The 17,590-nt window shown below is 47.8% G+C and overlaps 27 non-coding genes across 27 annotated transcripts; all 27 read right to left on the bottom strand.

Annotated features, from left to right (window-relative positions):
• Positions 1 to 530: 530 nt before the first annotated feature.
• Trnar-ccu lies at positions 531 to 603 on the bottom strand. The gene has a single exon. It is a non-coding gene; the product is annotated as a tRNA-Arg (tRNA).
• A 502-nt stretch (positions 604 to 1,105) lies between these two features.
• Trnar-ccu lies at positions 1,106 to 1,178 on the bottom strand. The gene has a single exon. It is a non-coding gene; the product is annotated as a tRNA-Arg (tRNA).
• A 502-nt stretch (positions 1,179 to 1,680) lies between these two features.
• On the bottom strand, positions 1,681 to 1,753 carry Trnar-ccu. Its single transcript has one exon. It is a non-coding gene; the product is annotated as a tRNA-Arg (tRNA).
• A 502-nt stretch (positions 1,754 to 2,255) lies between these two features.
• Trnar-ccu lies at positions 2,256 to 2,328 on the bottom strand. The gene has a single exon. It is a non-coding gene; the product is annotated as a tRNA-Arg (tRNA).
• Positions 2,329 to 2,830: 502 nt separating this feature from the next.
• On the bottom strand, positions 2,831 to 2,903 carry Trnar-ccu. The gene has a single exon. It is a non-coding gene; the product is annotated as a tRNA-Arg (tRNA).
• Positions 2,904 to 3,405: 502 nt separating this feature from the next.
• Trnar-ccu lies at positions 3,406 to 3,478 on the bottom strand. Its single transcript has one exon. It is a non-coding gene; the product is annotated as a tRNA-Arg (tRNA).
• Positions 3,479 to 3,980: 502 nt separating this feature from the next.
• On the bottom strand, positions 3,981 to 4,053 carry Trnar-ccu. The gene has a single exon. It is a non-coding gene; the product is annotated as a tRNA-Arg (tRNA).
• Positions 4,054 to 4,555: 502 nt separating this feature from the next.
• Trnar-ccu lies at positions 4,556 to 4,628 on the bottom strand. Its single transcript has one exon. It is a non-coding gene; the product is annotated as a tRNA-Arg (tRNA).
• Positions 4,629 to 5,130: 502 nt separating this feature from the next.
• Positions 5,131 to 5,203, bottom strand: Trnar-ccu. Its single transcript has one exon. It is a non-coding gene; the product is annotated as a tRNA-Arg (tRNA).
• A 502-nt stretch (positions 5,204 to 5,705) lies between these two features.
• On the bottom strand, positions 5,706 to 5,778 carry Trnar-ccu. The gene has a single exon. It is a non-coding gene; the product is annotated as a tRNA-Arg (tRNA).
• A 502-nt stretch (positions 5,779 to 6,280) lies between these two features.
• On the bottom strand, positions 6,281 to 6,353 carry Trnar-ccu. Its single transcript has one exon. It is a non-coding gene; the product is annotated as a tRNA-Arg (tRNA).
• A 502-nt stretch (positions 6,354 to 6,855) lies between these two features.
• Positions 6,856 to 6,928, bottom strand: Trnar-ccu. Its single transcript has one exon. It is a non-coding gene; the product is annotated as a tRNA-Arg (tRNA).
• A 502-nt stretch (positions 6,929 to 7,430) lies between these two features.
• Positions 7,431 to 7,503, bottom strand: Trnar-ccu. Its single transcript has one exon. It is a non-coding gene; the product is annotated as a tRNA-Arg (tRNA).
• Positions 7,504 to 8,005: 502 nt separating this feature from the next.
• Positions 8,006 to 8,078, bottom strand: Trnar-ccu. The gene has a single exon. It is a non-coding gene; the product is annotated as a tRNA-Arg (tRNA).
• A 502-nt stretch (positions 8,079 to 8,580) lies between these two features.
• Trnar-ccu lies at positions 8,581 to 8,653 on the bottom strand. Its single transcript has one exon. It is a non-coding gene; the product is annotated as a tRNA-Arg (tRNA).
• Positions 8,654 to 9,155: 502 nt separating this feature from the next.
• On the bottom strand, positions 9,156 to 9,228 carry Trnar-ccu. Its single transcript has one exon. It is a non-coding gene; the product is annotated as a tRNA-Arg (tRNA).
• Positions 9,229 to 9,730: 502 nt separating this feature from the next.
• On the bottom strand, positions 9,731 to 9,803 carry Trnar-ccu. The gene has a single exon. It is a non-coding gene; the product is annotated as a tRNA-Arg (tRNA).
• A 502-nt stretch (positions 9,804 to 10,305) lies between these two features.
• On the bottom strand, positions 10,306 to 10,378 carry Trnar-ccu. The gene has a single exon. It is a non-coding gene; the product is annotated as a tRNA-Arg (tRNA).
• A 502-nt stretch (positions 10,379 to 10,880) lies between these two features.
• On the bottom strand, positions 10,881 to 10,953 carry Trnar-ccu. Its single transcript has one exon. It is a non-coding gene; the product is annotated as a tRNA-Arg (tRNA).
• A 502-nt stretch (positions 10,954 to 11,455) lies between these two features.
• Positions 11,456 to 11,528, bottom strand: Trnar-ccu. Its single transcript has one exon. It is a non-coding gene; the product is annotated as a tRNA-Arg (tRNA).
• Positions 11,529 to 12,030: 502 nt separating this feature from the next.
• Trnar-ccu lies at positions 12,031 to 12,103 on the bottom strand. Its single transcript has one exon. It is a non-coding gene; the product is annotated as a tRNA-Arg (tRNA).
• A 502-nt stretch (positions 12,104 to 12,605) lies between these two features.
• On the bottom strand, positions 12,606 to 12,678 carry Trnar-ccu. Its single transcript has one exon. It is a non-coding gene; the product is annotated as a tRNA-Arg (tRNA).
• Positions 12,679 to 13,180: 502 nt separating this feature from the next.
• Trnar-ccu lies at positions 13,181 to 13,253 on the bottom strand. The gene has a single exon. It is a non-coding gene; the product is annotated as a tRNA-Arg (tRNA).
• Positions 13,254 to 13,755: 502 nt separating this feature from the next.
• Trnar-ccu lies at positions 13,756 to 13,828 on the bottom strand. Its single transcript has one exon. It is a non-coding gene; the product is annotated as a tRNA-Arg (tRNA).
• Positions 13,829 to 14,330: 502 nt separating this feature from the next.
• Trnar-ccu lies at positions 14,331 to 14,403 on the bottom strand. The gene has a single exon. It is a non-coding gene; the product is annotated as a tRNA-Arg (tRNA).
• A 502-nt stretch (positions 14,404 to 14,905) lies between these two features.
• On the bottom strand, positions 14,906 to 14,978 carry Trnar-ccu. Its single transcript has one exon. It is a non-coding gene; the product is annotated as a tRNA-Arg (tRNA).
• Positions 14,979 to 15,480: 502 nt separating this feature from the next.
• Positions 15,481 to 15,553, bottom strand: Trnar-ccu. Its single transcript has one exon. It is a non-coding gene; the product is annotated as a tRNA-Arg (tRNA).
• Positions 15,554 to 17,590: the final 2,037 nt, after the last annotated feature.

Here is a 17,590-nt window from a genome sequence, read left to right as displayed (position 1 = left end):
GATGCCTTATCCATTAGGCCACAGAGGCTGACTGGCGCTAAGCTGGCGGTGTGCTCGCTCAAATCAACACTTGCCAAGTGTACCCTTCCTGATGCGCTACTCTACGTCTGCAGAGAGTCAGGACGTCGCATGAGCCTTTCCTGTGTGCCTGTACATACTCAGACGTATCCAAGTCCAGGCGCCTACTTTCTGCTGGCAATTCTTATACCTGCCGTCTTAGGCTATTCCCTTTCTGGACTGTAAGTCCTGCACACAAGACAGGTAAGTGACTATTCATATGGGTCATACTGTTTACCAACAAGCAATTTCAAAATAGCGTTTCCTTTCACAGCGCCATCACGCTTTGAAACACTTCCGCTGCTAATAGGTCGATTGATAATGGCCGTCGTTTCGTTTTTGGTTGTCAGTAAGTGCGTATTTTCATATCGTCGTCATACCTGTGATACCTGTAAGCACTCAGAAACGCCAGCTTTCTCAACTATTACAGCTGTATGTGGTGAGAGTGATTTTGCCCCAGTGAGTAAAACGTGTACCTCTGGTGGGACTCGAACCCACAATCCCCGGTTTAGGAGACCGATGCCTTATCCATTAGGCCACAGAGGCTGACTGGCGCTAAGCTGGCGGTGTGCTCGCTCAAATCAACACTTGCCAAGTGTACCCTTCCTGATGCGCTACTCTACGTCTGCAGAGAGTCAGGACGTCGCATGAGCCTTTCCTGTGTGCCTGTACATACTCAGACGTATCCAAGTCCAGGCGCCTACTTTCTGCTGGCAATTCTTATACCTGCCGTCTTAGGCTATTCCCTTTCTGGACTGTAAGTCCTGCACACAAGACAGGTAAGTGACTATTCATATGGGTCATACTGTTTACCAACAAGCAATTTCAAAATAGCGTTTCCTTTCACAGCGCCATCACGCTTTGAAACACTTCCGCTGCTAATAGGTCGATTGATAATGGCCGTCGTTTCGTTTTTGGTTGTCAGTAAGTGCGTATTTTCATATCGTCGTCATACCTGTGATACCTGTAAGCACTCAGAAACGCCAGCTTTCTCAACTATTACAGCTGTATGTGGTGAGAGTGATTTTGCCCCAGTGAGTAAAACGTGTACCTCTGGTGGGACTCGAACCCACAATCCCCGGTTTAGGAGACCGATGCCTTATCCATTAGGCCACAGAGGCTGACTGGCGCTAAGCTGGCGGTGTGCTCGCTCAAATCAACACTTGCCAAGTGTACCCTTCCTGATGCGCTACTCTACGTCTGCAGAGAGTCAGGACGTCGCATGAGCCTTTCCTGTGTGCCTGTACATACTCAGACGTATCCAAGTCCAGGCGCCTACTTTCTGCTGGCAATTCTTATACCTGCCGTCTTAGGCTATTCCCTTTCTGGACTGTAAGTCCTGCACACAAGACAGGTAAGTGACTATTCATATGGGTCATACTGTTTACCAACAAGCAATTTCAAAATAGCGTTTCCTTTCACAGCGCCATCACGCTTTGAAACACTTCCGCTGCTAATAGGTCGATTGATAATGGCCGTCGTTTCGTTTTTGGTTGTCAGTAAGTGCGTATTTTCATATCGTCGTCATACCTGTGATACCTGTAAGCACTCAGAAACGCCAGCTTTCTCAACTATTACAGCTGTATGTGGTGAGAGTGATTTTGCCCCAGTGAGTAAAACGTGTACCTCTGGTGGGACTCGAACCCACAATCCCCGGTTTAGGAGACCGATGCCTTATCCATTAGGCCACAGAGGCTGACTGGCGCTAAGCTGGCGGTGTGCTCGCTCAAATCAACACTTGCCAAGTGTACCCTTCCTGATGCGCTACTCTACGTCTGCAGAGAGTCAGGACGTCGCATGAGCCTTTCCTGTGTGCCTGTACATACTCAGACGTATCCAAGTCCAGGCGCCTACTTTCTGCTGGCAATTCTTATACCTGCCGTCTTAGGCTATTCCCTTTCTGGACTGTAAGTCCTGCACACAAGACAGGTAAGTGACTATTCATATGGGTCATACTGTTTACCAACAAGCAATTTCAAAATAGCGTTTCCTTTCACAGCGCCATCACGCTTTGAAACACTTCCGCTGCTAATAGGTCGATTGATAATGGCCGTCGTTTCGTTTTTGGTTGTCAGTAAGTGCGTATTTTCATATCGTCGTCATACCTGTGATACCTGTAAGCACTCAGAAACGCCAGCTTTCTCAACTATTACAGCTGTATGTGGTGAGAGTGATTTTGCCCCAGTGAGTAAAACGTGTACCTCTGGTGGGACTCGAACCCACAATCCCCGGTTTAGGAGACCGATGCCTTATCCATTAGGCCACAGAGGCTGACTGGCGCTAAGCTGGCGGTGTGCTCGCTCAAATCAACACTTGCCAAGTGTACCCTTCCTGATGCGCTACTCTACGTCTGCAGAGAGTCAGGACGTCGCATGAGCCTTTCCTGTGTGCCTGTACATACTCAGACGTATCCAAGTCCAGGCGCCTACTTTCTGCTGGCAATTCTTATACCTGCCGTCTTAGGCTATTCCCTTTCTGGACTGTAAGTCCTGCACACAAGACAGGTAAGTGACTATTCATATGGGTCATACTGTTTACCAACAAGCAATTTCAAAATAGCGTTTCCTTTCACAGCGCCATCACGCTTTGAAACACTTCCGCTGCTAATAGGTCGATTGATAATGGCCGTCGTTTCGTTTTTGGTTGTCAGTAAGTGCGTATTTTCATATCGTCGTCATACCTGTGATACCTGTAAGCACTCAGAAACGCCAGCTTTCTCAACTATTACAGCTGTATGTGGTGAGAGTGATTTTGCCCCAGTGAGTAAAACGTGTACCTCTGGTGGGACTCGAACCCACAATCCCCGGTTTAGGAGACCGATGCCTTATCCATTAGGCCACAGAGGCTGACTGGCGCTAAGCTGGCGGTGTGCTCGCTCAAATCAACACTTGCCAAGTGTACCCTTCCTGATGCGCTACTCTACGTCTGCAGAGAGTCAGGACGTCGCATGAGCCTTTCCTGTGTGCCTGTACATACTCAGACGTATCCAAGTCCAGGCGCCTACTTTCTGCTGGCAATTCTTATACCTGCCGTCTTAGGCTATTCCCTTTCTGGACTGTAAGTCCTGCACACAAGACAGGTAAGTGACTATTCATATGGGTCATACTGTTTACCAACAAGCAATTTCAAAATAGCGTTTCCTTTCACAGCGCCATCACGCTTTGAAACACTTCCGCTGCTAATAGGTCGATTGATAATGGCCGTCGTTTCGTTTTTGGTTGTCAGTAAGTGCGTATTTTCATATCGTCGTCATACCTGTGATACCTGTAAGCACTCAGAAACGCCAGCTTTCTCAACTATTACAGCTGTATGTGGTGAGAGTGATTTTGCCCCAGTGAGTAAAACGTGTACCTCTGGTGGGACTCGAACCCACAATCCCCGGTTTAGGAGACCGATGCCTTATCCATTAGGCCACAGAGGCTGACTGGCGCTAAGCTGGCGGTGTGCTCGCTCAAATCAACACTTGCCAAGTGTACCCTTCCTGATGCGCTACTCTACGTCTGCAGAGAGTCAGGACGTCGCATGAGCCTTTCCTGTGTGCCTGTACATACTCAGACGTATCCAAGTCCAGGCGCCTACTTTCTGCTGGCAATTCTTATACCTGCCGTCTTAGGCTATTCCCTTTCTGGACTGTAAGTCCTGCACACAAGACAGGTAAGTGACTATTCATATGGGTCATACTGTTTACCAACAAGCAATTTCAAAATAGCGTTTCCTTTCACAGCGCCATCACGCTTTGAAACACTTCCGCTGCTAATAGGTCGATTGATAATGGCCGTCGTTTCGTTTTTGGTTGTCAGTAAGTGCGTATTTTCATATCGTCGTCATACCTGTGATACCTGTAAGCACTCAGAAACGCCAGCTTTCTCAACTATTACAGCTGTATGTGGTGAGAGTGATTTTGCCCCAGTGAGTAAAACGTGTACCTCTGGTGGGACTCGAACCCACAATCCCCGGTTTAGGAGACCGATGCCTTATCCATTAGGCCACAGAGGCTGACTGGCGCTAAGCTGGCGGTGTGCTCGCTCAAATCAACACTTGCCAAGTGTACCCTTCCTGATGCGCTACTCTACGTCTGCAGAGAGTCAGGACGTCGCATGAGCCTTTCCTGTGTGCCTGTACATACTCAGACGTATCCAAGTCCAGGCGCCTACTTTCTGCTGGCAATTCTTATACCTGCCGTCTTAGGCTATTCCCTTTCTGGACTGTAAGTCCTGCACACAAGACAGGTAAGTGACTATTCATATGGGTCATACTGTTTACCAACAAGCAATTTCAAAATAGCGTTTCCTTTCACAGCGCCATCACGCTTTGAAACACTTCCGCTGCTAATAGGTCGATTGATAATGGCCGTCGTTTCGTTTTTGGTTGTCAGTAAGTGCGTATTTTCATATCGTCGTCATACCTGTGATACCTGTAAGCACTCAGAAACGCCAGCTTTCTCAACTATTACAGCTGTATGTGGTGAGAGTGATTTTGCCCCAGTGAGTAAAACGTGTACCTCTGGTGGGACTCGAACCCACAATCCCCGGTTTAGGAGACCGATGCCTTATCCATTAGGCCACAGAGGCTGACTGGCGCTAAGCTGGCGGTGTGCTCGCTCAAATCAACACTTGCCAAGTGTACCCTTCCTGATGCGCTACTCTACGTCTGCAGAGAGTCAGGACGTCGCATGAGCCTTTCCTGTGTGCCTGTACATACTCAGACGTATCCAAGTCCAGGCGCCTACTTTCTGCTGGCAATTCTTATACCTGCCGTCTTAGGCTATTCCCTTTCTGGACTGTAAGTCCTGCACACAAGACAGGTAAGTGACTATTCATATGGGTCATACTGTTTACCAACAAGCAATTTCAAAATAGCGTTTCCTTTCACAGCGCCATCACGCTTTGAAACACTTCCGCTGCTAATAGGTCGATTGATAATGGCCGTCGTTTCGTTTTTGGTTGTCAGTAAGTGCGTATTTTCATATCGTCGTCATACCTGTGATACCTGTAAGCACTCAGAAACGCCAGCTTTCTCAACTATTACAGCTGTATGTGGTGAGAGTGATTTTGCCCCAGTGAGTAAAACGTGTACCTCTGGTGGGACTCGAACCCACAATCCCCGGTTTAGGAGACCGATGCCTTATCCATTAGGCCACAGAGGCTGACTGGCGCTAAGCTGGCGGTGTGCTCGCTCAAATCAACACTTGCCAAGTGTACCCTTCCTGATGCGCTACTCTACGTCTGCAGAGAGTCAGGACGTCGCATGAGCCTTTCCTGTGTGCCTGTACATACTCAGACGTATCCAAGTCCAGGCGCCTACTTTCTGCTGGCAATTCTTATACCTGCCGTCTTAGGCTATTCCCTTTCTGGACTGTAAGTCCTGCACACAAGACAGGTAAGTGACTATTCATATGGGTCATACTGTTTACCAACAAGCAATTTCAAAATAGCGTTTCCTTTCACAGCGCCATCACGCTTTGAAACACTTCCGCTGCTAATAGGTCGATTGATAATGGCCGTCGTTTCGTTTTTGGTTGTCAGTAAGTGCGTATTTTCATATCGTCGTCATACCTGTGATACCTGTAAGCACTCAGAAACGCCAGCTTTCTCAACTATTACAGCTGTATGTGGTGAGAGTGATTTTGCCCCAGTGAGTAAAACGTGTACCTCTGGTGGGACTCGAACCCACAATCCCCGGTTTAGGAGACCGATGCCTTATCCATTAGGCCACAGAGGCTGACTGGCGCTAAGCTGGCGGTGTGCTCGCTCAAATCAACACTTGCCAAGTGTACCCTTCCTGATGCGCTACTCTACGTCTGCAGAGAGTCAGGACGTCGCATGAGCCTTTCCTGTGTGCCTGTACATACTCAGACGTATCCAAGTCCAGGCGCCTACTTTCTGCTGGCAATTCTTATACCTGCCGTCTTAGGCTATTCCCTTTCTGGACTGTAAGTCCTGCACACAAGACAGGTAAGTGACTATTCATATGGGTCATACTGTTTACCAACAAGCAATTTCAAAATAGCGTTTCCTTTCACAGCGCCATCACGCTTTGAAACACTTCCGCTGCTAATAGGTCGATTGATAATGGCCGTCGTTTCGTTTTTGGTTGTCAGTAAGTGCGTATTTTCATATCGTCGTCATACCTGTGATACCTGTAAGCACTCAGAAACGCCAGCTTTCTCAACTATTACAGCTGTATGTGGTGAGAGTGATTTTGCCCCAGTGAGTAAAACGTGTACCTCTGGTGGGACTCGAACCCACAATCCCCGGTTTAGGAGACCGATGCCTTATCCATTAGGCCACAGAGGCTGACTGGCGCTAAGCTGGCGGTGTGCTCGCTCAAATCAACACTTGCCAAGTGTACCCTTCCTGATGCGCTACTCTACGTCTGCAGAGAGTCAGGACGTCGCATGAGCCTTTCCTGTGTGCCTGTACATACTCAGACGTATCCAAGTCCAGGCGCCTACTTTCTGCTGGCAATTCTTATACCTGCCGTCTTAGGCTATTCCCTTTCTGGACTGTAAGTCCTGCACACAAGACAGGTAAGTGACTATTCATATGGGTCATACTGTTTACCAACAAGCAATTTCAAAATAGCGTTTCCTTTCACAGCGCCATCACGCTTTGAAACACTTCCGCTGCTAATAGGTCGATTGATAATGGCCGTCGTTTCGTTTTTGGTTGTCAGTAAGTGCGTATTTTCATATCGTCGTCATACCTGTGATACCTGTAAGCACTCAGAAACGCCAGCTTTCTCAACTATTACAGCTGTATGTGGTGAGAGTGATTTTGCCCCAGTGAGTAAAACGTGTACCTCTGGTGGGACTCGAACCCACAATCCCCGGTTTAGGAGACCGATGCCTTATCCATTAGGCCACAGAGGCTGACTGGCGCTAAGCTGGCGGTGTGCTCGCTCAAATCAACACTTGCCAAGTGTACCCTTCCTGATGCGCTACTCTACGTCTGCAGAGAGTCAGGACGTCGCATGAGCCTTTCCTGTGTGCCTGTACATACTCAGACGTATCCAAGTCCAGGCGCCTACTTTCTGCTGGCAATTCTTATACCTGCCGTCTTAGGCTATTCCCTTTCTGGACTGTAAGTCCTGCACACAAGACAGGTAAGTGACTATTCATATGGGTCATACTGTTTACCAACAAGCAATTTCAAAATAGCGTTTCCTTTCACAGCGCCATCACGCTTTGAAACACTTCCGCTGCTAATAGGTCGATTGATAATGGCCGTCGTTTCGTTTTTGGTTGTCAGTAAGTGCGTATTTTCATATCGTCGTCATACCTGTGATACCTGTAAGCACTCAGAAACGCCAGCTTTCTCAACTATTACAGCTGTATGTGGTGAGAGTGATTTTGCCCCAGTGAGTAAAACGTGTACCTCTGGTGGGACTCGAACCCACAATCCCCGGTTTAGGAGACCGATGCCTTATCCATTAGGCCACAGAGGCTGACTGGCGCTAAGCTGGCGGTGTGCTCGCTCAAATCAACACTTGCCAAGTGTACCCTTCCTGATGCGCTACTCTACGTCTGCAGAGAGTCAGGACGTCGCATGAGCCTTTCCTGTGTGCCTGTACATACTCAGACGTATCCAAGTCCAGGCGCCTACTTTCTGCTGGCAATTCTTATACCTGCCGTCTTAGGCTATTCCCTTTCTGGACTGTAAGTCCTGCACACAAGACAGGTAAGTGACTATTCATATGGGTCATACTGTTTACCAACAAGCAATTTCAAAATAGCGTTTCCTTTCACAGCGCCATCACGCTTTGAAACACTTCCGCTGCTAATAGGTCGATTGATAATGGCCGTCGTTTCGTTTTTGGTTGTCAGTAAGTGCGTATTTTCATATCGTCGTCATACCTGTGATACCTGTAAGCACTCAGAAACGCCAGCTTTCTCAACTATTACAGCTGTATGTGGTGAGAGTGATTTTGCCCCAGTGAGTAAAACGTGTACCTCTGGTGGGACTCGAACCCACAATCCCCGGTTTAGGAGACCGATGCCTTATCCATTAGGCCACAGAGGCTGACTGGCGCTAAGCTGGCGGTGTGCTCGCTCAAATCAACACTTGCCAAGTGTACCCTTCCTGATGCGCTACTCTACGTCTGCAGAGAGTCAGGACGTCGCATGAGCCTTTCCTGTGTGCCTGTACATACTCAGACGTATCCAAGTCCAGGCGCCTACTTTCTGCTGGCAATTCTTATACCTGCCGTCTTAGGCTATTCCCTTTCTGGACTGTAAGTCCTGCACACAAGACAGGTAAGTGACTATTCATATGGGTCATACTGTTTACCAACAAGCAATTTCAAAATAGCGTTTCCTTTCACAGCGCCATCACGCTTTGAAACACTTCCGCTGCTAATAGGTCGATTGATAATGGCCGTCGTTTCGTTTTTGGTTGTCAGTAAGTGCGTATTTTCATATCGTCGTCATACCTGTGATACCTGTAAGCACTCAGAAACGCCAGCTTTCTCAACTATTACAGCTGTATGTGGTGAGAGTGATTTTGCCCCAGTGAGTAAAACGTGTACCTCTGGTGGGACTCGAACCCACAATCCCCGGTTTAGGAGACCGATGCCTTATCCATTAGGCCACAGAGGCTGACTGGCGCTAAGCTGGCGGTGTGCTCGCTCAAATCAACACTTGCCAAGTGTACCCTTCCTGATGCGCTACTCTACGTCTGCAGAGAGTCAGGACGTCGCATGAGCCTTTCCTGTGTGCCTGTACATACTCAGACGTATCCAAGTCCAGGCGCCTACTTTCTGCTGGCAATTCTTATACCTGCCGTCTTAGGCTATTCCCTTTCTGGACTGTAAGTCCTGCACACAAGACAGGTAAGTGACTATTCATATGGGTCATACTGTTTACCAACAAGCAATTTCAAAATAGCGTTTCCTTTCACAGCGCCATCACGCTTTGAAACACTTCCGCTGCTAATAGGTCGATTGATAATGGCCGTCGTTTCGTTTTTGGTTGTCAGTAAGTGCGTATTTTCATATCGTCGTCATACCTGTGATACCTGTAAGCACTCAGAAACGCCAGCTTTCTCAACTATTACAGCTGTATGTGGTGAGAGTGATTTTGCCCCAGTGAGTAAAACGTGTACCTCTGGTGGGACTCGAACCCACAATCCCCGGTTTAGGAGACCGATGCCTTATCCATTAGGCCACAGAGGCTGACTGGCGCTAAGCTGGCGGTGTGCTCGCTCAAATCAACACTTGCCAAGTGTACCCTTCCTGATGCGCTACTCTACGTCTGCAGAGAGTCAGGACGTCGCATGAGCCTTTCCTGTGTGCCTGTACATACTCAGACGTATCCAAGTCCAGGCGCCTACTTTCTGCTGGCAATTCTTATACCTGCCGTCTTAGGCTATTCCCTTTCTGGACTGTAAGTCCTGCACACAAGACAGGTAAGTGACTATTCATATGGGTCATACTGTTTACCAACAAGCAATTTCAAAATAGCGTTTCCTTTCACAGCGCCATCACGCTTTGAAACACTTCCGCTGCTAATAGGTCGATTGATAATGGCCGTCGTTTCGTTTTTGGTTGTCAGTAAGTGCGTATTTTCATATCGTCGTCATACCTGTGATACCTGTAAGCACTCAGAAACGCCAGCTTTCTCAACTATTACAGCTGTATGTGGTGAGAGTGATTTTGCCCCAGTGAGTAAAACGTGTACCTCTGGTGGGACTCGAACCCACAATCCCCGGTTTAGGAGACCGATGCCTTATCCATTAGGCCACAGAGGCTGACTGGCGCTAAGCTGGCGGTGTGCTCGCTCAAATCAACACTTGCCAAGTGTACCCTTCCTGATGCGCTACTCTACGTCTGCAGAGAGTCAGGACGTCGCATGAGCCTTTCCTGTGTGCCTGTACATACTCAGACGTATCCAAGTCCAGGCGCCTACTTTCTGCTGGCAATTCTTATACCTGCCGTCTTAGGCTATTCCCTTTCTGGACTGTAAGTCCTGCACACAAGACAGGTAAGTGACTATTCATATGGGTCATACTGTTTACCAACAAGCAATTTCAAAATAGCGTTTCCTTTCACAGCGCCATCACGCTTTGAAACACTTCCGCTGCTAATAGGTCGATTGATAATGGCCGTCGTTTCGTTTTTGGTTGTCAGTAAGTGCGTATTTTCATATCGTCGTCATACCTGTGATACCTGTAAGCACTCAGAAACGCCAGCTTTCTCAACTATTACAGCTGTATGTGGTGAGAGTGATTTTGCCCCAGTGAGTAAAACGTGTACCTCTGGTGGGACTCGAACCCACAATCCCCGGTTTAGGAGACCGATGCCTTATCCATTAGGCCACAGAGGCTGACTGGCGCTAAGCTGGCGGTGTGCTCGCTCAAATCAACACTTGCCAAGTGTACCCTTCCTGATGCGCTACTCTACGTCTGCAGAGAGTCAGGACGTCGCATGAGCCTTTCCTGTGTGCCTGTACATACTCAGACGTATCCAAGTCCAGGCGCCTACTTTCTGCTGGCAATTCTTATACCTGCCGTCTTAGGCTATTCCCTTTCTGGACTGTAAGTCCTGCACACAAGACAGGTAAGTGACTATTCATATGGGTCATACTGTTTACCAACAAGCAATTTCAAAATAGCGTTTCCTTTCACAGCGCCATCACGCTTTGAAACACTTCCGCTGCTAATAGGTCGATTGATAATGGCCGTCGTTTCGTTTTTGGTTGTCAGTAAGTGCGTATTTTCATATCGTCGTCATACCTGTGATACCTGTAAGCACTCAGAAACGCCAGCTTTCTCAACTATTACAGCTGTATGTGGTGAGAGTGATTTTGCCCCAGTGAGTAAAACGTGTACCTCTGGTGGGACTCGAACCCACAATCCCCGGTTTAGGAGACCGATGCCTTATCCATTAGGCCACAGAGGCTGACTGGCGCTAAGCTGGCGGTGTGCTCGCTCAAATCAACACTTGCCAAGTGTACCCTTCCTGATGCGCTACTCTACGTCTGCAGAGAGTCAGGACGTCGCATGAGCCTTTCCTGTGTGCCTGTACATACTCAGACGTATCCAAGTCCAGGCGCCTACTTTCTGCTGGCAATTCTTATACCTGCCGTCTTAGGCTATTCCCTTTCTGGACTGTAAGTCCTGCACACAAGACAGGTAAGTGACTATTCATATGGGTCATACTGTTTACCAACAAGCAATTTCAAAATAGCGTTTCCTTTCACAGCGCCATCACGCTTTGAAACACTTCCGCTGCTAATAGGTCGATTGATAATGGCCGTCGTTTCGTTTTTGGTTGTCAGTAAGTGCGTATTTTCATATCGTCGTCATACCTGTGATACCTGTAAGCACTCAGAAACGCCAGCTTTCTCAACTATTACAGCTGTATGTGGTGAGAGTGATTTTGCCCCAGTGAGTAAAACGTGTACCTCTGGTGGGACTCGAACCCACAATCCCCGGTTTAGGAGACCGATGCCTTATCCATTAGGCCACAGAGGCTGACTGGCGCTAAGCTGGCGGTGTGCTCGCTCAAATCAACACTTGCCAAGTGTACCCTTCCTGATGCGCTACTCTACGTCTGCAGAGAGTCAGGACGTCGCATGAGCCTTTCCTGTGTGCCTGTACATACTCAGACGTATCCAAGTCCAGGCGCCTACTTTCTGCTGGCAATTCTTATACCTGCCGTCTTAGGCTATTCCCTTTCTGGACTGTAAGTCCTGCACACAAGACAGGTAAGTGACTATTCATATGGGTCATACTGTTTACCAACAAGCAATTTCAAAATAGCGTTTCCTTTCACAGCGCCATCACGCTTTGAAACACTTCCGCTGCTAATAGGTCGATTGATAATGGCCGTCGTTTCGTTTTTGGTTGTCAGTAAGTGCGTATTTTCATATCGTCGTCATACCTGTGATACCTGTAAGCACTCAGAAACGCCAGCTTTCTCAACTATTACAGCTGTATGTGGTGAGAGTGATTTTGCCCCAGTGAGTAAAACGTGTACCTCTGGTGGGACTCGAACCCACAATCCCCGGTTTAGGAGACCGATGCCTTATCCATTAGGCCACAGAGGCTGACTGGCGCTAAGCTGGCGGTGTGCTCGCTCAAATCAACACTTGCCAAGTGTACCCTTCCTGATGCGCTACTCTACGTCTGCAGAGAGTCAGGACGTCGCATGAGCCTTTCCTGTGTGCCTGTACATACTCAGACGTATCCAAGTCCAGGCGCCTACTTTCTGCTGGCAATTCTTATACCTGCCGTCTTAGGCTATTCCCTTTCTGGACTGTAAGTCCTGCACACAAGACAGGTAAGTGACTATTCATATGGGTCATACTGTTTACCAACAAGCAATTTCAAAATAGCGTTTCCTTTCACAGCGCCATCACGCTTTGAAACACTTCCGCTGCTAATAGGTCGATTGATAATGGCCGTCGTTTCGTTTTTGGTTGTCAGTAAGTGCGTATTTTCATATCGTCGTCATACCTGTGATACCTGTAAGCACTCAGAAACGCCAGCTTTCTCAACTATTACAGCTGTATGTGGTGAGAGTGATTTTGCCCCAGTGAGTAAAACGTGTACCTCTGGTGGGACTCGAACCCACAATCCCCGGTTTAGGAGACCGATGCCTTATCCATTAGGCCACAGAGGCTGACTGGCGCTAAGCTGGCGGTGTGCTCGCTCAAATCAACACTTGCCAAGTGTACCCTTCCTGATGCGCTACTCTACGTCTGCAGAGAGTCAGGACGTCGCATGAGCCTTTCCTGTGTGCCTGTACATACTCAGACGTATCCAAGTCCAGGCGCCTACTTTCTGCTGGCAATTCTTATACCTGCCGTCTTAGGCTATTCCCTTTCTGGACTGTAAGTCCTGCACACAAGACAGGTAAGTGACTATTCATATGGGTCATACTGTTTACCAACAAGCAATTTCAAAATAGCGTTTCCTTTCACAGCGCCATCACGCTTTGAAACACTTCCGCTGCTAATAGGTCGATTGATAATGGCCGTCGTTTCGTTTTTGGTTGTCAGTAAGTGCGTATTTTCATATCGTCGTCATACCTGTGATACCTGTAAGCACTCAGAAACGCCAGCTTTCTCAACTATTACAGCTGTATGTGGTGAGAGTGATTTTGCCCCAGTGAGTAAAACGTGTACCTCTGGTGGGACTCGAACCCACAATCCCCGGTTTAGGAGACCGATGCCTTATCCATTAGGCCACAGAGGCTGACTGGCGCTAAGCTGGCGGTGTGCTCGCTCAAATCAACACTTGCCAAGTGTACCCTTCCTGATGCGCTACTCTACGTCTGCAGAGAGTCAGGACGTCGCATGAGCCTTTCCTGTGTGCCTGTACATACTCAGACGTATCCAAGTCCAGGCGCCTACTTTCTGCTGGCAATTCTTATACCTGCCGTCTTAGGCTATTCCCTTTCTGGACTGTAAGTCCTGCACACAAGACAGGTAAGTGACTATTCATATGGGTCATACTGTTTACCAACAAGCAATTTCAAAATAGCGTTTCCTTTCACAGCGCCATCACGCTTTGAAACACTTCCGCTGCTAATAGGTCGATTGATAATGGCCGTCGTTTCGTTTTTGGTTGTCAGTAAGTGCGTATTTTCATATCGTCGTCATACCTGTGATACCTGTAAGCACTCAGAAACGCCAGCTTTCTCAACTATTACAGCTGTATGTGGTGAGAGTGATTTTGCCCCAGTGAGTAAAACGTGTACCTCTGGTGGGACTCGAACCCACAATCCCCGGTTTAGGAGACCGATGCCTTATCCATTAGGCCACAGAGGCTGACTGGCGCTAAGCTGGCGGTGTGCTCGCTCAAATCAACACTTGCCAAGTGTACCCTTCCTGATGCGCTACTCTACGTCTGCAGAGAGTCAGGACGTCGCATGAGCCTTTCCTGTGTGCCTGTACATACTCAGACGTATCCAAGTCCAGGCGCCTACTTTCTGCTGGCAATTCTTATACCTGCCGTCTTAGGCTATTCCCTTTCTGGACTGTAAGTCCTGCACACAAGACAGGTAAGTGACTATTCATATGGGTCATACTGTTTACCAACAAGCAATTTCAAAATAGCGTTTCCTTTCACAGCGCCATCACGCTTTGAAACACTTCCGCTGCTAATAGGTCGATTGATAATGGCCGTCGTTTCGTTTTTGGTTGTCAGTAAGTGCGTATTTTCATATCGTCGTCATACCTGTGATACCTGTAAGCACTCAGAAACGCCAGCTTTCTCAACTATTACAGCTGTATGTGGTGAGAGTGATTTTGCCCCAGTGAGTAAAACGTGTACCTCTGGTGGGACTCGAACCCACAATCCCCGGTTTAGGAGACCGATGCCTTATCCATTAGGCCACAGAGGCTGACTGGCGCTAAGCTGGCGGTGTGCTCGCTCAAATCAACACTTGCCAAGTGTACCCTTCCTGATGCGCTACTCTACGTCTGCAGAGAGTCAGGACGTCGCATGAGCCTTTCCTGTGTGCCTGTACATACTCAGACGTATCCAAGTCCAGGCGCCTACTTTCTGCTGGCAATTCTTATACCTGCCGTCTTAGGCTATTCCCTTTCTGGACTGTAAGTCCTGCACACAAGACAGGTAAGTGACTATTCATATGGGTCATACTGTTTACCAACAAGCAATTTCAAAATAGCGTTTCCTTTCACAGCGCCATCACGCTTTGAAACACTTCCGCTGCTAATAGGTCGATTGATAATGGCCGTCGTTTCGTTTTTGGTTGTCAGTAAGTGCGTATTTTCATATCGTCGTCATACCTGTGATACCTGTAAGCACTCAGAAACGCCAGCTTTCTCAACTATTACAGCTGTATGTGGTGAGAGTGATTTTGCCCCAGTGAGTAAAACGTGTACCTCTGGTGGGACTCGAACCCACAATCCCCGGTTTAGGAGACCGATGCCTTATCCATTAGGCCACAGAGGCTGACTGGCGCTAAGCTGGCGGTGTGCTCGCTCAAATCAACACTTGCCAAGTGTACCCTTCCTGATGCGCTACTCTACGTCTGCAGAGAGTCAGGACGTCGCATGAGCCTTTCCTGTGTGCCTGTACATACTCAGACGTATCCAAGTCCAGGCGCCTACTTTCTGCTGGCAATTCTTATACCTGCCGTCTTAGGCTATTCCCTTTCTGGACTGTAAGTCCTGCACACAAGACAGGTAAGTGACTATTCATATGGGTCATACTGTTTACCAACAAGCAATTTCAAAATAGCGTTTCCTTTCACAGCGCCATCACGCTTTGAAACACTTCCGCTGCTAATAGGTCGATTGATAATGGCCGTCGTTTCGTTTTTGGTTGTCAGTAAGTGCGTATTTTCATATCGTCGTCATACCTGTGATACCTGTAAGCACTCAGAAACGCCAGCTTTCTCAACTATTACAGCTGTATGTGGTGAGAGTGATTTTGCCCCAGTGAGTAAAACGTGTACCTCTGGTGGGACTCGAACCCACAATCCCCGGTTTAGGAGACCGATGCCTTATCCATTAGGCCACAGAGGCTGACTGGCGCTAAGCTGGCGGTGTGCTCGCTCAAATCAACACTTGCCAAGTGTACCCTTCCTGATGCGCTACTCTACGTCTGCAGAGAGTCAGGACGTCGCATGAGCCTTTCCTGTGTGCCTGTACATACTCAGACGTATCGAGGTCAGTGCATCATCCTCATGTTTCTCGTAGTTGAATGTCGTTTTGCTGTCGTATGTATAGTGTTCTACCCGAGCGTCAGCGAGCGTCAGTCGAGCTAAGTCGGCCAAGTCGATCTTTTGAATTTATGGCTGTATGTCGGTCTTTGGAATTTATGGCTGTATGTAAGTAAATACTGAAGTGCTGGAATAAGATGATCGTTTGAATTTATATCTTTTTAGCCGGTCTTGTGCACAGAAGATGCAGTATGTTGAGTGGTCGGTCTGTGTGTGGAATGCGGCATTTGCGCCATGTATTTATGTTAGTCACAACGTAGATTTTTGTGTCGTTGGATCTCGGGACTAGCATTTCGGAAACTGTGTCTGTTGTCTGCTGATTAGGTGTGGTGTGGCCAGTGTTCCCACACGTAGCAGTACCGAGGTGAAACCATGCCCGCATTTTTGCTGTTGGTCATTCACCTCTTATTACAGATATCGGACGCCGTAGGCTGGTGAACTTAGATTTTTAACTTTCAAAATTTATTTCTTAAAGAGAATTTATTTTATTTGCTGGCAATTTATCAAGGACATTGTTACATTTAATCACACTACGTGAGCGTGGAACTACTTGCAAGAAAGTAACAGATGGAAAATTACTTTTAATAAATGTGAATTTATTCCTAAAAGCTTTTTCAAAACAGGTTTAAAATTATAAGCTGAAAGCACACTCGAATTAGGACGTCACAATTTAACAAATGTTAATTTTATTGCTAAAAGCGTTTTCAAAGCAGATTTATAATTATAAACAGAAAAGCACCCTCGAAATATCAAGTTACAGTTTTATTTAGAGGCAAAGAACAATATCAACAGTAGGAGCCTTTTGGCTGCGAAGCTTGCCTGCTGCCTTTCAACACGGCCGTAGTCATGACCGCTCACAACAACCTCTGAATGAATGCACTGGTGCAAATGTGCAACACACCAGATTACTTTTAAGGAAATTTTTACAACTCACACAAACATGTAACCTATGCACCCCATAAGAGGGATGGAAATTGTACAACCCTCAAAATATTTGCCACCGAAAGTGCAATTTTTTAAGGGCTCTTACGGTGGAATGGTGGCAAGCTTATAAACTAAAATAACTATTTAAATAAATCCCACAAAATGCAGACTTACTTCAAATGTTCAACATGCTCTACATTACACATGTACCACCTCGCAAGATGATAAGAAAGATAGTAACATATTTCAAGAATTCGGCTTTTAAGCAATAAATTCGTCAACCGAATCCGACAAACATGACTGAGGCAGCTATTAACGTACGACAGACAGACAGACAAACACTACCTATCAAATGCGGACGAGAGACAGACGAGCAGGCTGGGGAGAAGAGACTGACCAATAAAACAAGAAGAATGTAACAACTAAATGACACAACCTATGTCCAGTCACTTCTAATATAAGCTGCGATGTCTGGCGAAGACCTGGCGCAGCACCCCCGAAACGCTCTCCCGAACCGTCCGCTGCCAGCCGCTTTAACGGGCGCAGGAAGAAGCGCCGATCTCCCGTCTCACGGCGTCGCAGCGCGCACCGGCCAGGCCGACGTCGTGGGTTGACTCCTGTTGCTCTCGTTTAGGCCGCGAAGCCTATATCCCACGCTATACGAAACGGCCAGTGGACTCACGTGGCGACCTCACATGCGCCGACGCTCCAGGCGGTCAAGTCATCTTGTGTCGCATTGCGCGACCGACCAACCGATCGATCCAACCACCTATGCTCATTGCCTGAGCAAACTCGAGGAGACTGGCGGCCTAACACATACTAGCACTCCGGAGGACCGGCACACACTAACCGCTTCACCAATGCGGACGAGAGACCGACCCAGACTAACTTGGCTGAGCAAACTGACCAGACTCGC

This window comes from Schistocerca americana, chromosome 1, assembly GCF_021461395.2.
Source record: "Schistocerca americana isolate TAMUIC-IGC-003095 chromosome 1, iqSchAmer2.1, whole genome shotgun sequence".
Classification (NCBI taxonomy): domain Eukaryota; kingdom Metazoa; phylum Arthropoda; class Insecta; order Orthoptera; family Acrididae; genus Schistocerca; species Schistocerca americana.
The sequence above is the reverse complement of the archived record's forward strand: the minus strand, read 5'-3'. Positions and strand labels throughout refer to the sequence as shown.